This window comes from Bos taurus, chromosome 8, assembly GCF_002263795.3.
Source record: "Bos taurus isolate L1 Dominette 01449 registration number 42190680 breed Hereford chromosome 8, ARS-UCD2.0, whole genome shotgun sequence".
Classification (NCBI taxonomy): domain Eukaryota; kingdom Metazoa; phylum Chordata; class Mammalia; order Artiodactyla; family Bovidae; genus Bos; species Bos taurus.
Window position 1 is genome coordinate 59,721,287 of NC_037335.1, and position 16,758 is coordinate 59,738,044.

The 16,758-nt window shown below is 41.5% G+C and overlaps 1 protein-coding gene across 9 annotated transcripts in view; it reads left to right on the forward strand.

Annotated features, from left to right (window-relative positions):
- Nucleotides 1-2,349: 2,349 nt before the first annotated feature.
- Nucleotides 2,350-16,758, forward strand: part of RUSC2 (RUN and SH3 domain containing 2) — a 61,872-nt gene continuing 47,463 nt past the window's right edge. For 7 of the 9 annotated variants that reach the window (XM_059888990.1, XM_059888991.1, XM_010807922.3 and 4 more), the window contains exon 1: nt 2,350-2,656. The gene's annotated coding sequence lies outside the window, so the exon portion shown is untranslated. 9 annotated transcript variants of the gene reach the window in all.

The window sequence follows — 16,758 nt, forward strand, 5'->3', positions numbered from 1 at the left end:
TATTTGTATAAGGCTCATGATTTTAACTTTTTGAAAATTATCCCATAACACAAATAACAGGAAGTAACCCACATTTGCTGAGGTCAAAAATAAAACCATATGAATGGATAGAAGGATGCATCATCAACCCAGGATAAGAGTTAAACGGCCTCAGTGAGAAGTAGAATCAGCTACTGGAGGCCCCAAGAATCTGGGGAGTAGTCTGTGTCTTCACTTGACTCCTCTCTAGGCAACAGACTGATACTTCTCAGCAAATTGGTTTTTTCTGCAACTCAGGCCATTTGACAAGTAAAATTTGACACCACTCTCAAATTTTCATGGTAAGTCTGCTGCTGCTAAGTCACTTCAGTCATGTCCGACTCTGTGCGACCCCATAGACGGCAACCATGAGTAAAAGTGTAATTCTCTCTCCCCCAAGTCCAAATTCTCAGGGAAAGGGTTCCAATTGGCATAGCTTAGGCTAAGGCCCCACCCTGGACCCTTTATCTGTACAAACATGCAGTTTTTCACTGGTCTCCCTGACTAAAGCCCTCTCCACTTTGCCCCCAGAATTGTAGTTCTAAAATTCATATTTGATTTACCATCCTGCCTCAAGATAAAATATTTCTCCACTGCTTACTGGATGAGTCCCAGCTCCTTTGTTTGTCATGGAAGGCTCTTCATTATCACATCCCTGACCATCTTTGCTATACTCTCTGCATCGGTCCCACATCTCGATCATATCAGTTGCTTTGCCCCATTGTTCTTATATGCATGCTTCCCCCACACCTTTTATCTCCCACTCATTATTCAAAGCTCAGCTCACATGACTTTTGTGAGGCCTGAGGATGTATTACACAATATGACGTTTATCTGCTTCCTTGACTGTGACCTAATGAGCCTGGGAGTGCCTAGAGCACAGGATCTCAGACTCTTTTTCACAAAGGATGGAACCTAGTGAGGTTCTAATAACTATTCATTGAAAGCCCACCTGCCCCCACCCCACTTTGGATACAAGAAGACAACAGTCTTCAGTGTCTCACATACACATACACCCTGCCTAGGAGCAGGAAGCACATGAGTTCTGATAAAGAAAAAAATATTCATTACACTTGTTAAAGATGGTAAGGCAAACTTTATTTGCAGGGGCGGGGCAGAGGGGAGGGTAGGGAGGGGCCGGGGATCATGGAATAGCTATAGGAACCACTGCAATGAGGTGCTGCAGTAGGGGAGAGATTGAGCTCAACTCAGACCCCAACAAAGACAAGTGATAATTTATTAGCAGGGTAGCAGCAGGGTAGAGATCAGTGGCTGGAAAATTACAGCCTTCATCTATTCTGGCTGCTATAATAAAACACCAGGGACTCCCCTGGTGGTCCAGTGGTTAGCCTTTGTGCTCCCAATGCATGGGGCAGGGGTTTGGTCCTTGGTTGGGACCGAAGGTCCTGCATGCTGCATGCCGTGGCTAAAAAACACACCACACTACAGACTGGGTAGCTTATAAGCAAATTTCTTAGAGTTCTAGAAGCTATAAGTCTGAGACCAAGGTGCCAGCATGGCCACTAGGTGCTCTCTGGTCAGCTACTTCCCCATCTGAAGGACTGGGCTAGGGAGCTCCATGAGATATCTTCTGTGATGCTACTAATCCTAATCATGCAAGATCCTCACGACCTAATCACCTCTCAAAGGCCCCACCTACTAATGTTTGGGGGTTAGGATTTCAACATATGAATTTTGGAGGGACATGAACATAGCATTTACTAAGAAAAAACATCAGAGGAAAGGGGGATTCTTGGTAGATCAACTCAACAGAATTCTTGCTGAAAGCAGGCCAAGGTGATAAATACCAAGGACGGTCAGATATCAAGAGCGGAGAATTTCCAATAAACCGATTTAAAGGGATTCTTGCTTAAACTGGATTCTACAAGGACAAAGAGGGAAGCCCAAAGTCAAGCCTGGTCCAGGGCCGACTCAGAAGAACCTGACTAAATTTTTGGCCAGAGGAGACAGTCTTTGTTCCGTTCTAGACTTTACCAGGCTTCTTCATCCTGGCTATGCTGGGGTGCTTTTAAAAATATCAAGGCTGGGCACCACCCAACCCCTACTCCACCCTACCCGTGCTTCTGGATCAATTGGTCTCTGCTGAGGTCAGGCTTTAGTTTTGTCTTTCTATTTTTCCCAAGAGGTTGTACTGCGGTGTCAGACAGAGAATCGCTCCATTAGGCGACGGCGGATGCGCAGATGCACCTGCCTTCCACACGCCAGTTAAGCCGCGCGCGAGGGTATTCTAGGTTCCAGCACACCCCAGCCACTTAGCCGGCACCACCCCGAAGGGGCGGGGCCCAGGCCGCAGAAGGCGGGGCCACGGCTGAAGCTCAGCCGCTCCCCTCTCGGGAAAGCACTGCGCGTGACTCGCGGCGCTCAATGCAGAGGGAGCCAGGAGGTGGGCGATCACCCCCACTGGCCCAGAGGGCCGAACTACTGGCCATCCCAAGGGGCGGCAGGAGGGCAATTCAGATCGGACCATCGGCGCCACAGCTGCAGGGGAGGACCGGGCGTTACCAAGCTGTCTGAGAGAAGGGGGACGACTGCTTGTCACGGCTGCTACGCGACCCCTGCAGGGCGCGAGACGCTTCCGCTGCCTGCGCGATAGGACCACGCCGAGGCGAGAAACCAGGTAGGACGCGTCTTTGGGGCAGGCGAGATCCCGGAGATCCGCTGTCCTCGCGTTCCAAATGATCCCTTGGGAGAAAGGCCCTCAGTTTGCTCACCTATCCAGTCCTTAGCGCGCCCTCCCTTCCCTTCAGCCCTTCGCCCTCGTCCCGTCAGCCCCACCCTTCGGTCTTGCTTGACCCTCTGGACCAACCTCATCTTCAGTCCTATCCCTTCAGTTCCGCCATCCACTAAATCCTCAGTCACCCAGGACAAGCCATCCTTTGGGGCGTCACCTCAGGTCCACCCTAACCGTCTCCTCAAACTGTCCCTTCGAGACACCCCCTCAGCTGACTCGCGCCCAGGGGTCATCGTTGTCCCCACATCTCCTGTGACGGCCCTGGAGGAGCGCGCGTGGCCGCTCAGCACCCAACCCGGCGACTGCGGCGAGAGTCCTCTGCACGCCGGGTCCTTTGCACCCTCCGCCCCTTTGGCCCCTGGTTCCCACTTTGATGCCTGTTTGAGCCGGGCTGGGATCGCTCTCTCACATACAGTTTTACCTTGGGAAAACCTGTGGCCTGGCATTTTGCCAGCCCACTGCTACCGCTCTTACCTGCTGCAAAGGGTATCGTGATCCCGTTGCCCAGGGCTGCCTTGGGATGCCAGGCTGGCCCTGAGGACACCAGGGGGCTGCCCTGGAGGCAAGGACCGTACACGATTCATGTGTATCTCCAGTGCCCAGCACAGTGCCTGGCACATGGTAGACTCGGTAAATATTTGATGGGTGAGTGAATGAATGAAACCAATGCAGAGGCTGTGAGGCAGTGTTTCATGGGAAGACGTGTCACTAGTTACATGAATTGGGGGGAAAAACGAAGGGCGTCAGGGGATTACTTGCGGTGCTCATGGTGGGAGCATAAAACTGAACATACTCAGTCTCTCAGTTCATGCATCTAATTTCATTTACATAGAAGCTTCTTTTTATTAGCTGTTTTACCTTTATGTTTACCAAAAAGAAAAAATTAAGGTCCAAGCCTGCAGAAATTTTTATTGGTCAGTCCTTCAGTGGCTGCCCAGATAATCTTTAAAGAGCTTTACCCAGGTGACCCCCCTCCTCTTGCCCTAGAGACTAACTGCTCCCTCTAGGGAAGAATTGTGGAGGCTAGCCACATCCTTCAAACCTGATTCAGTGTACCTGATCAGCTGGTGCTTCAGGACAGGTTGGAAGAATGACCTCAGTTACTTTACCCTTTTAATTCTTGGATACCTCCCCTTCCCCTGCCTCCAATGGAGAGGGGAGACATCCCAGCCTGGCCTAGTGTGAGACTTATCAAAGATTCCTAAATACTACTATAGTATGATCAGGCCATATGAGCCATTTATATCTCAGTAGACCAGCATCAGGCAGGGATTACCACTATCTGAACAGTGTCAGTAATAAACAAGAACACAGGCCTTTTAAAGATGGGATTCTCAAAGAACAGAGAGCCTGAAATCTGTTTTTGTTGGTTCCTAAGAGGATGACATGAACAGATTCAATTTCCTGAAGCTAAGACAGGGTTCGGCGATCTCAATTTTGGCCCAGGGTCCATGGGGAAATAGATGATACTGCTGACTGATGAAACAATGGCTGGAAAGCTGCAGGAGTTTATAAGAAGTAGTTGCCTGACGACTAGAGGCATTATTGTCACTGGGGCTCAGAGTACTGTTGTTCAGTCACTGAGTCGTGTCTGACTCTGTGACCCCATGTACTGTAGCACACCAGTCTTCTCGGTCCTTCACTATCTCCCTGGGCTTGCTCAAACTCTTATCTTTTGAGTCAGTGATGCCATCCAACCACCTCATCCTCCGTGACCGCCTTCTCCTCTTGCCCTCAATCTTTCCCAGCATCAGGGTCTTTTCCAATGAGTCAGCTCTTCACATCAAGTGGCCAAAGTATTGGAGCTTCAGCATCAGTCCTTCCAATGAATATTCTGGGTTGATTTCCTTTAGGATTGACTGGTTTGATCTCATTGCTGTCCAAGGGACACTCAAGAGTCTACTCCAGCACCACAGTACGAAAGTGTCAATTCAGAGTATTGGTAGGTAAAAACTGTGACTGGAGTTTCTTGGGGGGCTCCGTGGAAATTAGTAATGGCAATGGTGTCAGGGAGTTGGGAGATCCCACCGCTGTCTCTGGTGTTCTGCTATGCCAGTCCCTCCTCACTCACATATGTGCTCAGTTGTATTCGACTCTGCGTGTCCCTCCTACTGTATGGCTGTAGAGCATTCTCCGTCATTGTTTCTCTTCTGCTTTGAGCCAGGTCAAAATCTGATTTCCTCTGATTTTTATGTTAAGTGCCTAAGGTCCCTTTTTGAGGCCAGTCCTTCCTGACTGGAAGCTGGGTATGCTCTCACTCATTTCTAGCTTTGGTTTATCCTTCTCTACTTTTTCTTTCTCCCATTCTCTGACTTTGTAACTTTAGAAAGTAAGTCTTGGATCACAGATACTCAAAGCAGGAAGGGGCTCCTGAGCAGAATTAAGCATGGAGTTTAGAGACCAGTACTTTTAATTTTTTTTTTTTTTTTGGTTAACCAATATGTTTTTTTTGGTTGGTTTTTTTTAGAAGCGGAGCTAAAAGAGTCTTCTTCCACTCCGCGCTAAGGATTCTGGGAACAAGGAAATAACGTGAGAGACCTGGTTAACCAATATGTTTTTAATCAGCTTTTCTACACTAGTCTGTCTAGGTCCCTGTTAAGACCTCAGTATCCCCAAAACACTCTGGATTATTTATTTTATCTTCACTTCCAATATGGCAGAGCATTGCCAGATAAAATACAGGATGCCAAGTTAAATTTGAATTTCAGATAAATAACAGAGTATCCCGTGTTTTTATTTGCTTCCTGTATTTTTATTTGCTTCCCTAGTTCATGGGAAGGTTTATGTGTTCTATTTTTCTCTGTGCAACTTTAGGACAATAACTCATCGTTTTTTTCTGTTACTCATACACAATGACTGAGCACTTAGTAAAAGTCAGTTGACTGAGATGGCTCACTGACTGCATGTTAGGGTAAGGGCAGGCTCTGTAGAGATAGTCCGTTGATCAGTGTTGAGGTTACCCAGAAAACACTCACTCAAACATTGACATATGATATTATAGTTCCTGTCAAATGAGTCTGTCATGCAAAATGAGTGTATTGTTTTGAATGACCACATATAAACATTGCTCTGAGATTGACTTCAGGGGGTGAGGGTGGAGAATGGGATGCATTCTAATGAAAAGTTATAACTCATAGCAGAATCTCTCTGGTATTACATTTATTCTTTTTTACTTAAGTTGTGGTAAAATTTATATAACATGAAATTTACTATTTAAACAGTTCTTAAACATACAATTCAGTGTCATTAAGTACATTCACATTGTTGTTCAGTCATCACCACCATCTATCTCCAGAACTTTTATCTTCTCAGACTGAAACTGCATACTCGTTAACAATAACTCATTTCCTGTTCTCCCAGCCCCTGACAACCACCATTCTACTTTCTTTCTCTATGATTTGACTACTCTCGGTACTACGTGTAAATTAATCATACAATATTTGTCTCTTTGTGACTGGTTTATTTCACTTAACAAAATGTCTTCAAGGTTCATCCATGTGGTAGCTTGCATCCCAATTTCCTTCCTTTTTAGGGCTGAATAATATCCGTTGCAAGTATATATCACATTATTTTTATCCACATAAAAGCTTGGGTTGCTTCCACTTTTTAGCTATTGTGAATAAAACTGCTTTGAACATTGGTGTACAGATATGAGTCCCTGTTTTCAATTCCATTGGATATATATCCAGAAATGGAACTGCTGAATCATATGGTAATTTTACATTTAATTTTTTGAGGAACTGCCTTACCATTTTTCACAGTGGCTGTACCATTTTACTTTCCCACCAGCAATGTCAAGCATTCCAGTTTTTCCACAGATTTGCCAACACTTATTTTGTGTTTTGTTTTTTTAAATAATAGTCATCCTAATGGGTCTGAGGGCTTCCCTGGTGGCTCAGACGGTGAAGCGTCTGTCTGCAATGCTGGAGTCCCAGGTTCGATCCCTGGGTTCAGGAAGATCCCCTGGAGAAGGAAATGGCAACCCACTCCAGTACTCTTGCCTGGAAAATCTCATGGACAGAGGAGCCTGGTAGGCTACAGTCCATGGGGTCACAAAGAGTTGGACACTACTGAGCGACTTTACTTATTTTAATGGGTCTGAAGTGGTATCTCATTGTGGTTTTGATTTGCATTTTTCTAATGGCTTGTGATGTTTAGTATCTTTTCTTGTGCTTATTGGCTGTTTTTATATTTTCTTTGAAGAAAAGTCCATTAGAAATCCTTTGCCTGTTTTTAATTGGGTTATATCTTTCTATTGTTGAATTGTAAGAGTTCTTTATATATTTAGGATAGAAGTCCCTTATTATGATATTATGATTTGAAAATATGTTCTCCCATTTCATGGGGTTGCCTTTTCACTCTTTTGTGATTCTTTGATACACAAAAGTTTTTAAATTTTGATGAGGTCCTATTTACCTATTTTTTCTGTTTGTCTGTGCTCTTGGTGTAGCCAATAAATCATTGCCAAATTCAATTCTTCTTTATCCATTCATCTGTCATGAAGCTTTTTCCCTATGTTTTCTTCCAAGTTTTCTTGAATAGATTTATCTCTTATGGTTAGGTCTTGATCTATTTTGAGTTAAATTTTGTATGGAGTGTAAGATAAGGGCCCATTCTTTTGCATGTGGATATCCAATTTTCCTAACACCGTTTGTTGAAGACTGTCCTTTCCCCTTTGAATAGTGTTGCCATTCTTGTTGAGTATCAATTGACCAGAAATGCCAGGTTTATTTCTAGGCTCTCTATTTTTTTTTTTTTTATTGAGGTATAGTTGAATTACAGTGTTCAGCAAAGTGACTTGGTTATACATATATATACTTTCTTTTTCATATTCTTTTCCATTGAATATAGTTCCGTGTGCTATACAGTAGGACCTTGTTGTTTATCCATTCTGTACATACCAGTTAGCATCTGCTAATCCCAAACTCCCAATCCACCCCTCCAACCCCCCACACCTTGGCAACCACCAGTCTATGCTCTATGCCCCTGATTTTGCTTCTGTTTCTTAGATTCATTTGTGTCATATTTTCAATTCCACATACAAGTGATATCATATGGTATTTGTCTTTGTCTTTCTGACTACTTCATTTAGTATGATAATCTCTAGTTGCATCCATGTTGTTGCAAATGGCATTATTGTGTTCTTTTTTATGACTGAGTAGTACTTCATGGCATCACTTGGATGGCATCACCAACTCAGTGGACGTGAGTTTGAGAAAACTCCAGGAGATAGTGAAGGACAGGGAAGACTGGTGTGCTGCAGTCCATGGGTCACAAAAAGCCAGACACAACTTAGCGACAGTGCTTCACAGTATATACACACCACATCTTCTTTACCCACTCATCCGTCAGTGGACATTTAGGCTGTTTCCGTGTCTTGGCTACTGTGAATGGTGCTGCTGTGAACATAGGAATGCATGTATCTTTTTGTGTTATAGTTTTGTCTGGGTATATGCCCAGGAGTGGGATTGCTAGATCGTTTCATGGGCTTCCCTGGTGGCTCAGACAGTAAAGAACCTGCCTGCAATGCAAAAGACCCAGGTTCGATCCTGGGTCAGAAAGATCCCCTGGAGAAGGAAATGGCAACCCACTCCAGTATTTTTGCCTGGGAAATCCCATGGACAGAGGAGCCTGGTGGGCTACGGTCCATGGGGTCGCAAACAGTCAGACACGACTGAGCGACTAACACTTTCAACTTTTGTGGTAATTCTATTTTTAGTTTTCTGAGGAACCTCCATACAGTTTTCCACCGTGACTGCACAGCTTACATTCCCATTAATGGTGTAGGAGGGTTCCTTTCACCATTTGTTAGCATTTGTTACTTGTAGACTAAAAAAAAAAAAAATTTCAATGGTTGGTTTGTTTGGCTGCACCAGGTCTGTTACAGAATGTGATTTCATAGTTATGGCATGTGGGACCTAGTGCCTCAACCAGGGATTGAACCCTGGCACCCAGCATTGGGAGCATAGAATCTCGCCACTGGATCACCAGGGAAGTCCCCACCTTTAATGATGGCCATTCTGACCCTCATGAGGCAGTACCCTGCTCTTTTGATGACTGTAAGCTGTGTGGTAAGGAAGTATGACTCCTACAACTTTGTTCTGTTTTTCAACCTTTTTTTTAACTATTAAGGATCCCTTGTGATTTCATACAAATTTTAGAATGAATTTTTCTATTTCTGTAAAAATTACCATTAGGATTTTGAAAGGGATCTCACTGAATCTGTGGATTGCTTTGGGCAGTTGACATCTTTTCATTATTACAGAAAGAACACAGTATTAGTTGCTTAGTCATGTCCAACTCTTTGTGACCACATGGACTGTAGCCCACCAGGCTTCTCTGTCCATGGGGTTCTCCAGGCAGGAATACTGGAGTGGGTAGCCATTCCCTTCTCCAGGGGATCTTCCCAACCTAGGGACTGAACCTGAGTTTCCCTCATTGCAGGCAGATTGTTTACAATCTGAGTCACCAGGGAAGCCTCACATAAGATCTACCCTCTTAACAAATTTTAAGTTTACAATATATTGTTTATTGTAGGTATATTGTTTTACAGCATATCTTTAGAGCTCATTCATCTTGCTTGACTGAAACTTTATACCCAATGAACAACAACTCCCCATTTCCCTCTCCCCCAGTCAGCTGTCATTCTACTCTTTGATTCATGAATTTAACTATTTTAGATTCCTGATATAAGTGGAATTGGGCAGTATTTGTCATTCTGTGTCATTCTGTGATTTAGCCTATTTCACTTAGCATAATTTCCATCTGTATTGCAGGTGTTGCATATTGCAGGTGTTGACATCTTAACAATGTTAAGTCTTACGATCCATGAACACATGATATCTTCCCACTTACTTCTTTAATTTCTTCCAGTAGCATTTTATAGTTTTCAGTGTACAAGCCTTTACCTTCTTGGTTAAGTTTATTCCTAAGTATTTTACTCTTTCTGATGCTGTTGTAAATGGAATTATTTTCTTAATTTCCTTTTCAGATTGTTCATTATTTTGTCTAGAAACACTAAACTGATTTTTAAAATTTCTTTCTCTCATCCTTATTTATTTTTAAAATATTTATTTATTTGGCTGCGCCAGGTCTCAGTTGCAACACGTGGCATCCTTAAGTTGCAGCTCTCAGACTCCTAGTTGTGGTATGTGGGATCCAGTTCCCTGACTAGAGTTTGAACCCAGGTCCGCTGCATTGGTAGCACAGAGTCACCAAAGAAAAGTTAAGTTATAGTCTATATACTGTGTATAAAACAAAAGTGTGTAAGTAAAAGTATACATTTTAAAAGTTTTACCTAAATTTAAAAAAAATTATTCTGGATACTTAAAGCAGAAAATTGCTGTTCTCTGGAATTCTTGGAAGATGAGACTTTGAGCTCTGAAATGTATGCTGTTTTTGGCTTCTTGTGTGAGATCCTGTGGTCAAGGATGACAAGTTGATAACTGGGTGGAGAGGGAAAAAGAGTCAGCCAACTTCTGGCTAGATTTAGTTATTTTAGGATCCAAAGTTTATACTTAAGTTTATCTTAGGATCCTAAAATCTATATTTAACTTGTTTATCTGTTTTTATACTTTTGTACTTCCTTTCTTCTCTTATATAATTATTTTAAGAACGAAAATAGAACCTTATATATAGTGTCCTTAGGGAAAAAATAGAAAATCGGTTTTTACCCATGTTCAGGTAAAAGAAAGATCAGAATATTCCTAAAGTCAGTATAGATAGGATTCAGAAGACCCCAAGGGAAAAAGCAAAAACTCAGATGGGAGAGTTGGGAACCCACTCCTGATCCCATTCATCTGAGAGTTGTTTCACTTCCAAATGTTATTTTCTTGTTATCTTAAGGATAACAAGGATCTGTTTATTTAAAGATACAGCCAGGGACTTCCCTGGTGGTCCAGTGTTTAAGAATCCATCTTACAATGCAGGGGATGTGGGTTTGATCCCTGGTTGGGGAACTAAGCCCACACCCCACAGCTACTGAAGCGTCACACTCTGGAGCCCTAGAGCCACAACTAAAAAGAAGCCTGAGCACTGCAAAAAAAGATCCTGCATGTACCACAACTAAACGTGAAGCAGCCAAATAAATAAATTTTTTTTAAAAAGATACAGCCAAACTGTTATCAGACCAACCTAATCTCTGAAGGTTCTAGATAGCTAGAGTTTTTCTGCGAGGCTAATCATTTCCTTTTAAATATCCTCCAAATTAGGGTCCCCAACCTCCAGGATCTAATGTCTGATCTGAGGTGGAGCTGATGTAATAACAATAGAAATAAAATGCACAATAAATATAATGCTCTGGAATCACCCTGAAACCACAGCCACCACCCCATCCCCCGGGTCCATGGAAAGACTGTCTTCCATGAAACTGGTCTCTGGTGCCAGAAAGGTTGGGAACCACCTTTTGATCTCCTGCTCCAAAAGGATAGTAATTTAAACATTTCTGTCTCACTTATATATTACTGTTTAACAAACATTCCACAACTTAGTGGCTTACAACAATGACTGATTGTATCCAGTTTTGTGAATTGGCTAAGGGGTTTTTCACAGTTCCAAAAGATGAGTTCTTGAAATGTTTTGAATAGGAGCATTGCTGGGTGAATTGTCTCCCAAGGAGATTACTTTGAAGGACTTCTCTTATTTGGTGGGAGAGGGCCATTCTGCTTCTATTCAAAACATTTCCAGAACCCATCTTTTGGAACTGCAAAAAAACCCTTAGCCAGCTCACAAAACTGTGAGATATAATCAGTCATTGTTGTAAGCCACTAAGTTGTGGAATGTTTGTTATACAGTAATATATACATGAGACAGCAATGTTTAAATTACTGTTTTTTGGAACAGCAGTCCCCAATCTTTTACTCCTTAGATAGTGTAATGTCAGGTTCAGTTTATAGGCTGGTTTATGTGATATGCTTAGCCTCACATCCAACACAGCAACTTGCAACATTATTAGTTTATTCATCCCTAATGATAGTGGTTGGAGAAGGGAGTCCTGGAAGCAGGACCACCTGCCCATTATGCATTGTGAGTCCTTTTGACAGCCAGGTGGTGGTGATAGACAGTTAACAAGGAGCACTAACAGCTCCTTAAGCTATGGCTTTTTATTGGGTTGTTGAGAACATGTAGTAGAGAATAGAAATTTTCAAAATGTTTTTTAGAGGGGAGATCTTTGTTCAAGTATATTCCACAGATAAGTGGACACAAAAAGGTAAAGGCTGAGCTGTTTTGGTTGAAGGCAAGGGGTTGGGAGAAGTAGAGTCTAACCTGTTCATCTCTCCTTCCTTCCCTCTCTACCCCATTCACTTCCCTTTCATTGTCAATGGAAGGGCTCTGTAAAGCACACTTTAAGCCAGTCACGGTGACTACTGAGTTTTGCCTACTGAGTCATGACTCCAAAGTGGAAAGAGGTTGAAAGAAGTGAAGATCCCATCATCTTCAGCTGATCACCTGCCAGTAACCAATCATGGTTTGACAGAAATATAGCCAAAATATTTACTGCATACATACCTAAATTCCTATGTGAAACACTTAGCCTTAATTTAATGAGCTGTCTGGAACCAGGAATGAATTATAGATTCCTTTTACCCTTTGATCCAAGACCTATGCTAATTTGTCAACCTTTTTTAGTCCAAATCCAAGAAAATATTTTCTAGCCATAACTTCTAGTTTGTAGTATGGAAAAAGTTTGTTTTTAGAATATTTTATAATAATGTATATGCTTTAAATATATATATATATACACATTGAACATTGGATGGGCTCTGTACCTCCCTCCCTTTGCATACTATTAGCCTCTTTGCTTAATTTCCTCTAGATATGTGTTAATTCTTAAACTTGAGGCTGCATAAAAATCACCTGTCACTCCTGAAGTTCTGATTCAGTAAGTCCAACCCTTTACCAGTCTAATAAATTCCAAGGAGAGGCTGATTCTACTGGTCCATAGACTACACTTTGAGTAGAACTACTGTTAGACCCAAACTCTAGTCTCAGCTTCTTGATAAGTGGTTCTCAGATTTAATCAACATAAAGGTTTTGGTTTTGATTTTGAAAGAAATGAAAAGACTCTAATGCATAAGCCCTGGGAATCAAAGGCCAAATAGTGCCACTAAGAGTGTGATTTATGGCATATCATCTCCACAGTGTTTTCTTCCTTTAGAGATTAGGTTTATAAACCTATTACTCATTTAAGATTAAGAGATTGTGGAGAATACAGTCCAAAGAAATGCTATTCACTGCTCAGATTTTAACCTAGAAAATGTTTAAACTTAACTGTGTTTTTATGGAGACAAACGAAATGAAGGATACTATGATATTTTCCTTTGAAACAAATAAATCTTGTCTATTTTGTTTAAAAATATTTTCTGAGAAAGTGTTTGTCTCTTTCTGTAATTAAAGGTGAAATATATTTTCACTGTTGAAAATCTAGAAAAATACAGACAAGTATAAAATGACAACATATAATCCAACAGTTTTTGGAAACCAAATTTTTAATAGTTGGGTAACAAATCCATTGTTTGAATTTACCATAATTTACTTAACACAAATGTTAGACATTTGAGGTTTCTAAAAATAGCTTTCTCTTTTCTGAAAAATGTTCAGATTAATAACCTTATAAAAAAATCTTTGATAATTTCTTTAGTATAGAATTCTGGAGGTGGAGTTAGAGGATTTGAATATTTTTAAGACTGGATATATATATACATTTTCCCCCAACCTCAATATGAGGGTACCCAAATATGCTCATGGAAGACTTGACTCATTAGAAAAGACTCTGATGCTAGGAGGGATTGGGGGCAGGAGGAAAAGGGGACGACAGAGGATGAGATGGCTGGATGGCATCACTGACTCGATGGACCTGAGTCTGAGTAAACTCCGGGAGTTGGTGATGGACAGGGAGGCCTGACGTGCTGCGATTCATGGGGTCGCAAAGAGTTGGACACGACTGAGCGACTGAACTGAACTGAACTGAAATATGCTTTTATTGACAAAATGTGAAAACGCCTGTTTTAGTTGTCTTCACCAGGATTAACTATTACTGTTTTGTTTGATAATTGATGAATTTAAAGCAATATTTTAATAGTGTTTTAAATCTTATTGTATGCTTATTAGCTATATTCTGTTCCCTCTTCTATGGAATGTTTGCTCATATCCTGCCCATTTTCCTATTATGATCTTAGTTTTAAGGGAATAAGTCAGTCACAGAAGGACAAATACTGCATGATTCCATTTGTATGAGGAATCTAAAATAGTCAAAGTCATAGATATAGGAAAAAGAATAGAGGTTGCCAGGAGCTGGGGGTGGGGGAAATGAGATGCTGTTCAACTGGTATAGTTTGAGTTATGCAAGATGAATAAGTTCTAGAGATCTGCTGTACGTTATGCTTATGGTTAGCAATATTGCCTGTATACTTTAAAATTTTTTAAGTGAATAGAAATATAGAAAATTTGAGCACCTAACTACTCCTCAAGGATATTGCTTCATCGTTTAATTCCTCTCTTTCTAAATCTTCAATGTCAGTGGAGACAAAGTTACAAAAAAGAAAAGAAAGAGTAAATGTGTATTTCCCAGAACTAAAGAAGAGTCTCCAAATCAAAAGGGCCCACTGAGTGCCCAGCACAACCAATAGAAATACCATACCCTAGGGCAACTCGTCATGAAAATTTAGAACATTAGGGATATAGAGAAATTTTAAACCAGTGTTCTTTTTTAAAAGTTTACATACAAGCATCAGAAATCAGAATGGCACTGTACTCAACAAGAATGAAATCTAATTAGTAAGCAGTGAGCAGTGTTTTCAGATTCATGAGAGGAATTGATTTCTAACCTAGGGTTTTATGCTCAGCCAAATTATCAACAGTAAGAGTTTAAAATATATACTTTCAGATACTCATTACAAAAATATTCCTACTATGTATCCTTTCTTAGAAAGCTATTACAGAATATGCTTCAGCAAAATGAGAATATAAACAAGAAAGAAGAAATCATGAGATCTAGGGCATGGGATCACAGGGCAACTAAGAGAAGAGAGGCAAAGAAAATTCCTAGGATGAGGATAAAGAGATGTCCAGCATGATAGTGGTGTTGTAAACCATAGAGGAGAGTCAGTTCAAATGTATCAGGAGAACAGAAAGTTCCAGAAGGATTATGGTCCAGGAAAAAAAAAAAAAAGGAACTATGTTTGACTGTTTGGAAAATTAGATTGAGAGCAATTTTTACAGTTCTGCTAGAGAATTTGGGAAGAATTAGGGATAAATATATAGAAAACTAAACTAAAGAGAATCATGTATTAAAGTTACAACCCATCATTTCATGGCAAATAGATGGGGAAACAATGGAAACCGTGACAGACTTTATTTTCTTGGGCTCCAAAATCACTGCAGATGGTGACTGCAGCCATGAAATTAAAAGACGCCTGCTCCTTGGAAGAAAAGCTATGACCAATCTAGACAGCATATTATAAAGGAGAGACATTATTTTACCTACAAAGGTCCATATAGTCAAAGCTATGATTTTTCCAGTAGTTATGTATGGATGTGAGAGCTGGACAGGAGAAAAGTGAGTGAGTGAGTGAGTGAGTGAAAGATGCTCAGTTCAGTCGCTCAGTCGTGTCCGACTCTTTGCGAGCCCATGAATCGCAGCACACCAGGCCTCCTTGTCCATCACCAACTCCTGGAGTTCACTCAGATTCACGTCTATTGAGTCAGTAATGCCATCCAGCCATCTCATCCTCTGTCATCCCCTTCTCCTCCTGCCCCTAATCCCTCCTAGCATCAGAGTATTTTCCAATGAGTCAACTCTTCTCATGAGGTGGCCAAAGTATTGGAGTTTCATATTTAGCATCATTCCTTCCAAAGAACACCCAGGGCTGATCTCCTTTAGGATGGACTAGTTGGATCTCCTTGCAGTCCAAGGGACTCTCAAGAGTCTTCTCCAACACCACAGTTCAAAACCATCAATTCTTCAGTGCTCAGCTTTCTTCATAGTCCAACTCTCACATCCATATATGACCACTGGAAAAACCATAGCCTTGACTAGACGGACCTTTGTTGGCAAAGTAATGTCTCTGCTTTTCAATATGCTATCTAGATTGGTTATAACTTTTCTTCCAAGGAGTAAGCGTCTTTTAATTTCATGGCTGCAATCACCATCTGAAGTGATTTTGGAGCCCCAAAAAATAGTCTGACACTGTTTCCACTGTTTCCCCATCTATTTGCCATGAAGTGATGGGACCAAATGCCATGATCTCCATTTTCTGAATGTTGAGCTTTAAGCCAACTTTTTCACTCTCCTCTTTCACTTTCATCAAGAGGCTTTTTAGTTCCTCTTCACTTTCTGCCATAAGGATGGTGTCATCTGCATATCTGAGGTTATTGATATTTCTCCCGGCAATCTTGATTCCAGCTTGTGTTTCTTCCAGCCCAGCGTTTCTCATGATGTACTCTGCATATAAGTTAAATAAGCAGGGTGACAATATACAGCCTTGACGTACTCCTTTTCCTACTTGGAACCAGTCTGTTGTTCCATGTCCAGTTCTAACTGTTGCTTCCTGACCTGCATATAGGTTTCTCAAGAGGCAGGTCAGGTGGTCTGGTATTCCCATCTCTTGAAGAGTTTTCCACAGTTTATTGTCATCCACACAGTCAAAGACTTTGGCGTAGTCAATAAAGCAGAAATAGATGCTTTTCTGGAACTCTCTTGCTTTTTCGATGATCCAGCGGATGTTGGCAATTTGATCTCTGGTTCCTCTGCCTTTTCTAAATCCAGCTTGAACATCTGGAATTTCACGGTTCATGTACTGCTGAAGCCTGGCTTGGAGAATTTTGAGCATTACTTACTAGTGTGTGAGATGAGTGCAATTGTGTGCTAGTTTGAGCATTCTTTGGCATTGCCTTTCTTTGGAATTGGAATGAAAACTGACCTTTTCCAGTCCTGTGGCCACTGCTGAGTTTTCCAAATTTGCTGGCATATTGAGTGCAGCACTTTCACA